Source organism: Rhododendron vialii, chromosome 11a (genome assembly GCF_030253575.1).
Source record: "Rhododendron vialii isolate Sample 1 chromosome 11a, ASM3025357v1".
NCBI classification, from domain to species: Eukaryota; Viridiplantae; Streptophyta; class Magnoliopsida; order Ericales; family Ericaceae; genus Rhododendron; species Rhododendron vialii.
This window is the reverse complement of record NC_080567.1, coordinates 5896095-5908538: the sequence shown is the minus strand read 5'-3', so window position 1 is coordinate 5908538 and position 12444 is coordinate 5896095.

The following is a 12444-nucleotide window of genomic DNA, read 5'->3' as shown; positions in this document are numbered from 1 at the left end:
TATAACTATACTACGAAATAAACGCAGCACCGATGTCTTCCCACGTCCTCCTTTTAGCGATGTCAAGCGATAGAAACCAATGAAAAGCGGGTCCCGAGAGAGTCTGGGGGAAGAGCTGGGACATGGCCTCGGGTTCAACAGCCAAGAGTTTCATGGCAGCATGGTAGCCATAGAGATGAGTCTTCGGGTCACCACTCCCATCAAACTTGGCGAGGTCAGGCATCTTAAACTTGTCGGGGAGCTTAGCATTGGGATACAAGCAGAGGTGATCTAGGTCAATTCCCCCAGCGCTGATCTTTTCGGATTTGGACACAGATTCCTCTAGCTTGACGATCTTTGCCATGAGAGCAGTCATGTTAGGGTCCAGAATGGGTCTTGCCACAGCGAGATTCAGATTCGCTGCCTCCGGGTGAGCCTTTCTTGGATTGGGCTGAATTATGATCCGCCCTGCATGGTTAGGGTCTTCAACAAAGATTGGCTCCGCATGGTCGTCCTCATCGACCTCGCCTCCCACTTCTGCAGCTGGCGGAAGACGAGTGTTGATAAGGTCATTGAGCCTAGTGAGATTCGCATTAGTCTGAGCACCCCTTTGCTACATGGTGGCGATGCTGTTCTGGATGTTCATGAGTATGGTTTCGAGACTCAGTGGTTGCGGATGATCTGCCATAATGGAGGTTCCGGATGAACTTGACGAGGACGGGGAGGTTGGTGACGCCGGAGATTCAATTTCCTGGATGACTGACGGTGATCCTGACTGTAAAGCGGCCAACAGGGAACACGGAGAGTCTTCCGTTGTGACTGACTGGACTGGCAACCTGACTAGCCTTTGAACCGAATTCTGATGCAGACGTTCCCAAGTGGGTTTGGCTCTCTGCCTCGATACTTTCCTTGGCGGCGCAATGGTTCAGAATCCTGCTTTGCTTTGCTGTAAGAAAAGGTTCGATAAGGGCCCTGCAGCAACCTTACTCTAAACAAAAGACTTAAAGTGATAACACAACCATCGTCGTCAGTGTCGCCCCTAGACTCTAAGACTATAGACGAGTCTGTCTCATGATGTTCGGACCCTGCCAAAATCCTCGGATTTCTTTTCGAGAGTGTATCCTCGTTTGAATCGGATAATACTAAGAGATGTCAAAAATAGCCTAAGTCTTTGACTTTTCCGTTCTTGAAGTTTCAACTTTGAACTCAGAATAACTCGGGGTGGATGACGTGATACCTTAACCGGGGCGGCGTAGGCGACACAGTGCTATAGCCTGAGCGGTGTACGTGCTGCGCACGATAACCAGGGTGGTATAAGCATCACGGCATTCTTTCCGTCGTTCCTTGTTTTCTGTTTGAAAATTCAATTGGGCTATAGACAAGGACTTAGAGAGTTTTGATTTCCCAAAGTCTTACTGATCCTAGGACTTTTGAAAATCTGACAACACGCACCGCAAAGATGCATGACTCTTCATCGGGCCTAGCAGTGTCCTAATAAACATAAGACAGACTCGAAAGAGAGACAACCTAGAAGCCGCCCTAAACATGCCCCTACGCAAAATGGTATGTATGTACAGTGCATGCGATAGGGAAAGCAGTAACACGTAGACAATATATGGGGGTTAGATGCAAGTAGATCTTACCCTGCAGGTACCTGTTCTATTTTTGGAGAGTTCTAATGCTTTGTACATGCAAATGCTGGTTTTGGCTTGTAACGGGTTCCTCGGACTAAGGCCAAAGATATACCTCCCGTTGCCCGCGTAATCGCAGAGCAACAGTCGAACGGCAGAATGACCTATCATCGTCGGAGGTTGTTGGTCATTCGGGGTCCCCGGGCTCCGGTAAACCGTGCCGGATTGCCAAAACGATCCAACGAGGCTTATCCCACACCGATGCAAATGAGAATGCTAAAAATTGATTTAATGGAACAGAATCACGATTTCGCAAATGCCTTTCCAAATTTGGCTCACTTTATTTAGTCAATGCTTAGAAAAAAACTACACGAGAGAACGATCGGAAAAGTCCCAGATTGGATTGGCCGGACACGAGGTCCCGTTAAATCACCATTCCAACCTTCGGCAGCGCGAAGCTCACCGTTTTGACAAACTTTTGTGGGATCGTTCTGCAAGTGTATTAAAATCTAAACATAGACCAATATTGGTTCTCTCCCCAGCAGAGTCGCCACTGTGGGCAGCGTGCCCTTCGGAATTTTCGGATTCCGAGACGCGAGGGACCCGGGTCGAGGGAGCGCGAGCGGGGAAGCAAGCGCTCGCAAAATACAGAGTCGCCACTCGGGTTTTGAAGGTCCGACACCCAAGGAACCGTATTTCGAAGCACTTGCCGCGCTGATTGATTTGAAAAAGTTAAGGAACCAGTCCGTCATAACCATATCTGGGTTCGGGAGCCAGGTTACGAGAGGGGAAGGGTTTTATGGCACCCCTCTCGCCCAATCCGGAGATCGGTCTCTACTTAGGCATTTGCGAAAATGTTTGTTTGCGATTCTGTTTGATTAATCAATTTTAAGCCAATTAGGGCGGGGGAACTGTTAATCGGGGATTAAAACTGTAACAATTTGCAGGATGCGATAGGTGTGGCATGGATTGGTGAGATGACAAGTAATAAATGGAATAAAGTTCAAAACATCGATCATACATCAAGGCAGTGCTGTGTATGATTTTGGCACGAACAAACGGCCAGCTTGCATGCGTGAATCCATCTACATGCAAGCAAACCATCGCGCGACACTACCATACACTAGCGCGAGTATTGATGCTTCACCAATGGTTTGAATTTCACCCCCTTCTGGGCTCTGGAAGGACCAGTGCTCACCCAGGTGCAAACCAAGCAGTTTATAAGTACTTGAAAGTAAACAATATTACAACAGACGGATGAAAATATTATGGAAACACGACCCCTAAACAGTGGGGGTGTCTAAACAGAGGCCAAGGCCAAGCTGCTCATACAAGGGCAGTCCTTGGAAAACACCGAACCATCGCGCGACAGAGTGATACAGGCGCGCAATTGTTCAGACTGGACTTCCAGGAATTGCGTTGCACACCTAGGGCTCTGAGACAAGTTCAAGAGCATCCCAAGAGCATTCCAAACCAAGAGGAGTTATAAACTAAGCCAAACGATGATTTTTAACATGCAAAACAGTGAACTAATACTTTTTTAAAAAGACTTGAAAGCAACTATGAACACAACAAGACACTTAAAGACCAGCATCCCTTCCCCACGTGGTCCAATCTCACGCAGACAGAACTGTCGCGCGAGTGTATGGGACCATCGCGCGAGGGAGTGCTTGGTGACGGCTCTTGAAACCTTGCTAGCTTTAGGGCCAGAACTGGTATTGATTACCAGCCTTGGCCCTGCCAGCCCCCCTCAGGGGTTCGAACAGTGAGCAGAAAGGTATTATACCTTTGCTTGAGTGTCTTGGAGATGGCTTGAATGAGGTGGTGAGGCTTGGGAGGTGATTATGTGGGAGAGAGTGTGGTATGAGATGTTTGTGCTTGAGTTTTGCTTCTTCTTTCTTGGAGAGAAAATGGTAACCCTTTGGAATGAAGCATGGGGGGGGGGGGGGGGGGGGTTTATAGAAAAATGGGTTGGTTGGTGGCTAGGCAAGACCATGTAACCAGCCAACAAGGCTGTTCACAATTGCTTGGTGGAGAAGTGGGGTGGCAAAGGTGATGGGAGAATGGGGGGTGAGGTGGTGCAAGGGGAGCCCCCCAGAACGCTGTTCAGCCGACGAAAACGGGGTCACATAGGCCTGTAGCCCCCTGACCACCACGCAATCCGGGTGAAAATGATAGGTGTTGACCATCGCGCGAGACAGTGGGACCATCGCGCGAGGGTCCAGCCAACCCCGCGAGGGTCAATAGTCAAAGCTTTGACTTTGACCACCACCTGGCAAAAGGACCATCGCGCGAGGATACCAGTGTGTCGCGCGACTGTCAAACCCAAGGTCCAGGTTATGATTCAAGGGTTTTAGGGCTAAGGACGGGTTCCGCGTACACCAAACTCAAGCCATCCCAAGTTCTCGAGACTGTTTTCGACCTGATTCATCATTGGGGAATCAAGAAACCGAAGAACAAAGTAAAACGATCGGGAAGTCAGATCGGGGTGTCTACAATAGCCCTCTTCATAGGAAGCTTTCTTAGTGCTGTCAATTTCTGACAAAGCCTGATTGAGGCTCTCTTCGGCAATTTCGAGTTTGCCCTTAGCTCCATTAAAATCAGACTTGGCTTTGTTTCTCTCCCTTTCTAACCGGGAAACTGTCCGAAGTAGTCGGGTACTGTCGTTCAACAATTTGATCCTTTCGGCCTCAGCTTCTTGGTATTTCTGGCCCAAAGTGACCATCTTTTGGATAAACTAAAGGAAAACCAGAATAAAGTTTGGAATTAAATGAGACAGGATGACATATAAAGTTATGAAGAAAAACACCAAAAACACGTTACCTTGATTCCACTGACGAGTCCAGTGGACACAAGCCGATCAGAGGGAGCGGAGGACTCTTTCTGCATGTCAACCGGTAGTAATAAACTTTGAGCAAGCGCCAGTGCCATCTCCGAAGAGCTAGCACTGTCTCCAACGTTAACAGGACGCTCGCCCCTCATAAGTAAAGGGGCCCAGATTTCTTGAGCTACCTGGATGCTCGGAGAGGGATTTTCCGGAGGTGATATTACAGCCTGGGCACTAGAGTCTTCGGCTTCTTCGCTCCTGGGATGTTTGTCCCGATGAGCATCAATAGCCTCAAGGGAACTATTGTGTTCTCGAGGAGATGAAGATGATCGTGTTGATCCCCCCTATTGCGACGAGATCGTGGGGTGGGGGGGGGGGCGCCAGTTGATGCCACCCTACTGGCACCACCACGTCCCCGCGTGGAGACAGTGAGAAGGGTGCTAAGGTCAACAGGTTGGCGAGTCATCGTACCTGGGGTTGGGGGAGATCGAAAGTAGCCGGAGGAAGACGATTGGCTGGTAACACAGAGGGAAATGGGTTGTTTTTCGGAGATGACTTGCCTTCGTTCAGACCTTCTGAGCACCACGCGTGTCTGAGGAACGCCTTCAGGGATAGTAACTTCACCTGGCTGTCCGGCAAGGGTAACACCAGCCTGTAATCTTGAACTTCATGGTTGGGGAGCAGTGGAGGTAGAAGCAGTACTGGTACTTGGATGGGCTAGCCTTCTGTCGATAACACCTCTGTATGAAGGGTCGTATCCCAGCAATACGTCAGCATTACGACCCCGACCAGCTGTTCGGGTACCAGGTTCGCCTGTATACTTTAAAATCCTATTGATGTCCTCTGTTCGGACGTAACTCGGTTCTCATCTAGGATGCCTGTTAGCGTTGTCAGCTACAAGATCGAAATTCAAAGAGAAAATTAAAAACATAGAAGAGCTACGAGAAAGCGGTAAACAAAGAATTGCAAGTCAAAAGCGAGAGCATACGTGGGTAGCCCCAAATATGGGGGCAATGAAGGCCCACCACTTGGCCATCTTTCCCTATTGGCTCGAATGCTCCGGTAACGTAGAGGAAGTCAATCTCGTGGTCGCGAGCAGAATTAGGCAGATTCAGCACGAGACGCTTTTCTGCTCTTCTGACCTTGAAGTAATATGTGTTGTAATCGGGGTTTAGCACTAGGCTATACCACCACTGAATGTCCCAAATTCCTAACTGAGTCCCTAGAATTCTATTCAGAGCTATTACTCCCATTACAAGCCTAAATACGTTTGTAGAAACTTGCATGGGGTTGAGACGATACCAATTAAGGATCTGGTGGAGAAGTGGGTGAAGTGGAAATCGAACCCCACCCTCGACAATGGCCACAATAGGGATACACATTTTATTTAGAAAATTAGAGGCCGGTCCCATTTTTTAGGTTTAGTTTGATCCCAACCCTGAAATATTTTACCGAAGCTGGAAGGCTCGGATCAATTGCATACTGACTTTTGTACCCCTCACCCTCACATTCTCTCTATTCTGCTCCTTTTCAACCCACCTTGTAGAGAGAGAGAGAGAGAGAGAGACGAACAGAGATGTGGAAGCAGTGGACTTCAAGCCGGAGGACGACGATCTGATGGACAAGGACGGTGTCGACACCGACACAGCTACCACGAACCACCGATGGAGCAGCGCCGACCACCGCCGCCTTCGCCGTCTCCTGTCCGACGAGAATTGGCGTTCTTGTCGCCATTTCTTGCCGCAGTCGGTATCTCCGCGACCTTTCTTCATTGTGGTCGTCTCCCATTAAAATCTGGTTGTCTCCCATTGAGATCCAGATTTTCACATAGCTCCAGATGTTGCAATCGAAGTCGATGACGACGAAATTGAACTTGATGACAACCGACGTCGGTGGCGACATGAAGATTTTGGATGTCGATTGCAACTTCCAGATTCTCCTCCTTCATCTCTAAGCTCTCTTATTTGTGCGATTATCTGGTTCAGGTTTGTGATAATAGATTACTTGGGCGCAAAGGTCGAATGGAAATCTCAAAATTCTCAGAAAATTCACGTTGTAGCATCTGACGATTATTTTCTCTCTTTGTACAAGGAAGTTTCATCAGATTCTCTTGTAAAAAGGAATTTCTCTCTTAAAACTCTATTTTCTCTCTTTTGTGGAGAAAAGAAGCAGAAACAGAGGACTACAAAAGTCTATGTCGGTTCAGTCATCAATTTCCACACTCAATTAGGAAAAAGAGGATTGCAAGCAAGGTTCCTTTTTAGTGAATTATGTGTTTTTTATTTATTTATGAGAATTGTGTTTTTTTATATGAGAACTGTGTATTTTTTATGAGAACTGTGTATTTTTCTATGAGAATTGTGTATTTAATGTGAAAACTGTCTATGAGAATTGTGTATTTTCTATGAGAACTGTGTATTTTTCTATAAGAATTGTGTATTTTATGTGAAAACTGTCAATGAGAACTGTGTATTTTTCTATGAGAACAGCATATTTTTTATGAGAACTGTGTATTGTTCATAAGAACTATCTATTAGAACCGTGTATTTTCTATGAGAACTATATTTTTTTTATGAGAACTGTGTAGTTTAGTGTGTGGTAAGATTATGTGAACTGTGTATTTTTTAGTTCACATAGCAAGTTCACGTAGTTCAATTCCCATAACCAGTTCACAAAGCTAGTACTCTATGAGAACAGTCACTTCTCATAGCCAATTCTCATAGAACTGACTATGAAAACTGATAGTTATCATAGAATTGACTATGAGAATTGACAGTTCACATAGCCAGCTCTCATAAATTAGTTCACATAGCCAATTTTCTATGAAAATTGAGTGGTTCTCATAGAACTGACTATGAGAATTGACAATTCTCATAGCCCACATAGCCAAAGGGTATTTTTGTCCAAAATAATATGGGTTACATAGCTAGTTTTCTATGAAAACTGAGCGATTCTCATAGAATTGACAATTCTCATAGCCCACATAGCCAAGGGTATTTTTGTCCGAAATAATATGGGTCACATAGCCAGTTTTCTATGAGAATTGAGCAGTTCTCATAGAACTGATTATGAGAATTGGCAGTTCTCATAACCCACATAGCCAAGGGTATTTTTGTCTGAAATAATATGGATCAGAAATTGATTCAAAAAATATAAATTTACTAAAAGTGGACATATACACAGAAAGTTAAGAAAAATGGGCAAAATAGTAAAATTACATGGAAAGTAAAAAAAAAGGACCGAAAGAAAGAAGAAATATTTTTGTCAGGACTAATTGAAGTCCGAACCTAGAAAACAGGGCTGGCCTCTAAATTCCCCCATTCCATTCCATGAGCCACCGTCCCTATCTGCTCCCAATGGGGCAAGTTCGAGGCCCACATTGTCTGGGACGTTATACTCTGCCCTAAATGCTGCCATCGCAGTAGGAGTTTCACAAAGTTTCCTAAACTAACTGGGTTTAGGAAGGTTATCATTATCATCCGCCATAGAGGTAATCGAAAGAAAGCTATGAAATCAGAAAAGGGTATGAACTAACCCTAGAAACCAGCGGTTCTGAGATCTCAGAATGGACTAAAAATGAAGTAAGAACGAGGATCTTACAAAGATACTGTGAAGATTCCCTGGGACGCAATCGAATTTGCAGACGACGGGGATGGCGGATGTGAGGCGGGATGTTTTTGCCTGGTTTTAGAGAGAGAAAGAGAGGGTTTAAGTTTTGGTGAAAAATCCAAAACGTATCCTCTTTGGGAGTTAAGTGAAAGAGACGGAGACGAAACGTCTCGTCTCACGCCGTTACTTAAAAAGTAACGGGAGACTGGGATTGATATGACGACATATTAACGTCGTTTAGATAAAATGTCAGTTCACATTAAATGTAAAGCATACGAGACGCGCCACGTGGAGTCATAGCCTCGAGATGGTACAAAGACAAAGGCGCCACAGCATCAATGAATATTAAAATTATGATTGCACGGGATCGTAGGAGTTCGGTCTAAAACATTTGTCTATAAGCTTCACCCATTGCCCCCGAACAGTGGCAAATAAGTAAAGCTGGGGAGCAATTGTAGGGAGGTAATCCCAAACAGATGAAGTAATAACCAAGCACGTGATACGAGGGATCACGGGTTGAAAGCAATGCAATTGATATCCGAACAAATGGTACGTGGGACCATGTTTTGAATAAAGACAGGACAGTCGCCGTGCAAGACTGTGTTCGGCGATATGGACCAGTGACATGAGAAGTCATTGGTCCAGGCATTCTGTTCGGCAACGAGATGGCCGAACAAGGAAAGAACTCCAATTAAGTGTTAGAGTTCAGGGAACATTCTGGAAGAATCCAGAATGAATGGTATTCCGCTAAGGGAAGAGATCCCGAGAATATAGGATACGGGAAAGATACCCAATGGGAATGGGATGTTCGGCCAGTTATGGAAAAGAGTCCTAAAAAGACTAAGGTAATGAATTGATAAGGAAAACGAGAATCCTTGATATCCTGGATTTCCTATACGAGATGGGAATCTTAGGGCAATAGGGATGCTAGGGCAATAGGGATGCTTGGGCAGCAAGCATATGCAAATCTATAAATATAAGGTAAACCTAGAGGCAAAAGGTACGCAGTTTATTACGATCTAATCTCATTCCTACTGATAATTAGGGTTTCTATAGTACGTGATACTAACTTTGGCATCGGAGGGCCTTTGCCACGAGAGGCAAAGGTGCACTCATCCCTTGTCTGTTTTGCAGATTAGGGTACCAACGACGAATTAGGGTTCCGGTGAAAAGGCACGAATAAGCCGTAGCAATCCAAGGTGATCCGAAGCATCAATTGTTTTCATCCCCCTACAAATTATATGAGAATTAGACCTATTGTATAAATGTTCGAACTTAAGGTTTCTGCGAACATCGTAATTTGATAAGGAGGATTAGAGGTTGACGCATATCCTGAGGAGAAACCGACACGTATCCTAGATTCACGTGAACAATTTTTGAGGGATATGACAATCCCGTTATTACGAGTTCTTTAGAGAAATCAAGGTAGGGAAGAATCGACTTGGGGAAAAGAAGGACCAGTTTAGAGAGAGAAGTATTCGCAATTATTTTCGAACTGAATCAATGTGAGTCTAAAATTTTGACTTTATGATTGTTAATTTGTTGTTTGGCAATATGTGTTGTGGCATGAGCATGTTTACTTGATGCATGAGCTTAGTTGGCTTCAGTTGTAAATTTCGAGGTGAAATTTCTTTAAGGAGGATAGAATGTAGAGACCTGTATAATTTTTAATTATCAAAATGTTATATTTATGCCGAAATTGGGAAAAATTGAATAGTGTGGTCATTAAATGAATTGGGGTTTAAAGCGATGGAATGGAAACTAGAAGGAGTGTGTGTGTGATTTGAATATGTGCTAGTATATATATGGTGTGTGTGTGTGTGTGTGTGTATGTAGGAGATAATACCATCTTCTTATTTCTCTCTCCATCACGCCATTCTCTCTCTCTCTCTCTCTCTCTCTCTCTCTCTCTCTCTCTCGCTCTTCCACTTGAAAACTTCACCAAATACCTCAAGAACCTCAAGGATCTATCTTCTTTTCACCTGTAGAACGCAACCTCGGGCTCGAATCGTGTTGGGTGAAAGCTCGGGGAGGAGATTTCGGTTGATTTAAAAGAGTTTGGAGCTAGGGCTCGTGCAAATCTCTTGGGTTTCGACTTTTGGCTTGATGTAGGGACTTCTTCGCCTCTTTTATGTGTTAATATGTGGATTGGGTGTAGAAATCGAGCTTGGTTCGTTGTTCTTTGCACCTTTGAAATCGTCAAAAATCTGCAGAAATCGCCCCGAACTATTTGGGGATTGATCCTCTTTCAAGGAGGGATCGATCCCTTTGCAATCTAGATTTTCACCCTTGAGGGATCGATCCCCAATAATGAGGGATCAATCCCCCGTGTCTCTAGACAGCTTTTTGCCACTTCACGTTATCTTGATTGTTTTGATCTCTAGTCACTTCTAATCACTTTTGGACACCTCCTAACCTACTTCAAGCATGCCAAATTGAATTCCTTTGGTTAATCAGAGTTATCCTCGTTCCATTGGTCTCCCTTTAATAAAGAAAGATTAGTAACTTACTTGGTTAGAATTTTGTCGAATTGCATCGTATGTGATTGATTGTATGTGGGAATGATTGTGGCATGTTTGCAATGTTAATGGTATTTCGTATGGTGATACGTATAAGAATGTTAATAAGGGAGAGTCCTAGAATGCGTGTTGCTTAATTAAGAGAGTGTAAGGGCTGGTAATTGAGGTAGGGAGTTCCGTAACGCAAGGGGTGGTAATACAAAGACTCAAGTGGGTCTTGTAATGCAAGGGGTGGTAATACGGTGACCCAAGTTGTTAGGATTCACTGTAATGCAAGGGTGGAAATACAGTAACCCTAGGGGTGTTTATACTATAGCGCAAGGGGTGGAAATACAGTTGAAGGAGACTAGTGATAGAGTGTCGTATCGTGGAGGTCGGAACTACTTGTGGTTTCACGAACTCAATGACTACTTGAGATTGTGTTGTACTTGAAAAGGAAACGTGTTGAATGATGATTTGCTTGTTGTTTAACAGATATCTTATCTACTTGTTATCGTGGACATGGTTTGACTTCGTAGGATGTTCCGTCCTTGCTATCGTTTAAAGGGTCGTGAGTTGGTTGTCTTTCTTTCAATTGAGCTATATTCTTGATACCTTTCATGCCATTGCACTTGTCTTCAGATTTGCATATAAAATTGGTAGAAGATTTTTCTATTGGGCTAGTGTAACGCCCCCAATTTTGGGTACGTTAAATAAACATTTTATTGATAAAACCAAATCGAGTTTGGCTCATTATTACAACAAAACACCCACAAGAGTTCAATAATTACACAAATGAAGAGGGTTCTAGGGTTCCTAACTACAGCTCCACCTGCTCCTCCATCCTAGTCAGCTCCTCAGCTCCAAAAGCCTCCAAGGTGTACTGTTCATCTTGATCATCTACAAGGTTTGACACATTATACCGGCGTCGCCACCAATATAATATGTCAGGATCATCTACAAGGTCTGACACATTATACCGGCGTCACCATCATACCCACTAACCCATAACTTACAAACAGTAGATCATAATACTAACGATTTCCACATAATACACACATAATTAACAAAACAGTTCACAATGACACATCCACATTCGCTAATCAACTATCGTTTGTGTCCATGGTTTTCTGAGTTTCTCCTACGCGACTCGTCATGGACCGTGTCACCATTTTCCATTTCTTATTTTCCAAATCATCATTTCCAAAATCGTTTTTTACACACCCAACCTCAGTTCCGCCGTTCTGGTCTCCCGAGTATCCTCACAATGGTTCTGCAGTCCCGGGTTCCCATTGGCACACAATTGCATTGGCTCCTCTCCGCGGATAACCAAGCCATTCCTCACCATGGTTCCGCTGCTCCGGGTTCCCATGGGAACGCACACAACCTCACAATGGTTCCGTTGATCCGGAATCTCATTGGAACACACACAACCTCACAATGGTTCCACTTTTCCCAGATTCCCATTGGAACACACACAACCTCACAGTGGTTCCGCTTTCCCGGATTCCCATTGGAACACACACAACCTCACAATGGTTCCGCTTTTCCCGGATTCCCATTGGAACACACACAATGATAGGCGCGCGGAATTCATGAATTTAAGCGCCTAAGTAAGAGAAATTAGCGCGTTAGACGTGCTATTAATTCTCATTTTCCATTTAATACGTGCACATGGTTGGATTTTGTGTTTGAGCTTGATTTGCAGGAAATTGAGATGTTTTGGCGCTAATGAGAAGTATTCGGAAAGACCATGATGGAGTTAGAGCGCTAGGAAGGCTTTGGAGACTAAGTGTTGAAGTAGAACTCGAGAGGAAGTGATCAGAATCTCCGTGAGCTCTACAGGGAAATGAGTTCAGCGCTCAAAAGTGGCATAGCGTGTTGCACAAAGTGATCAGAG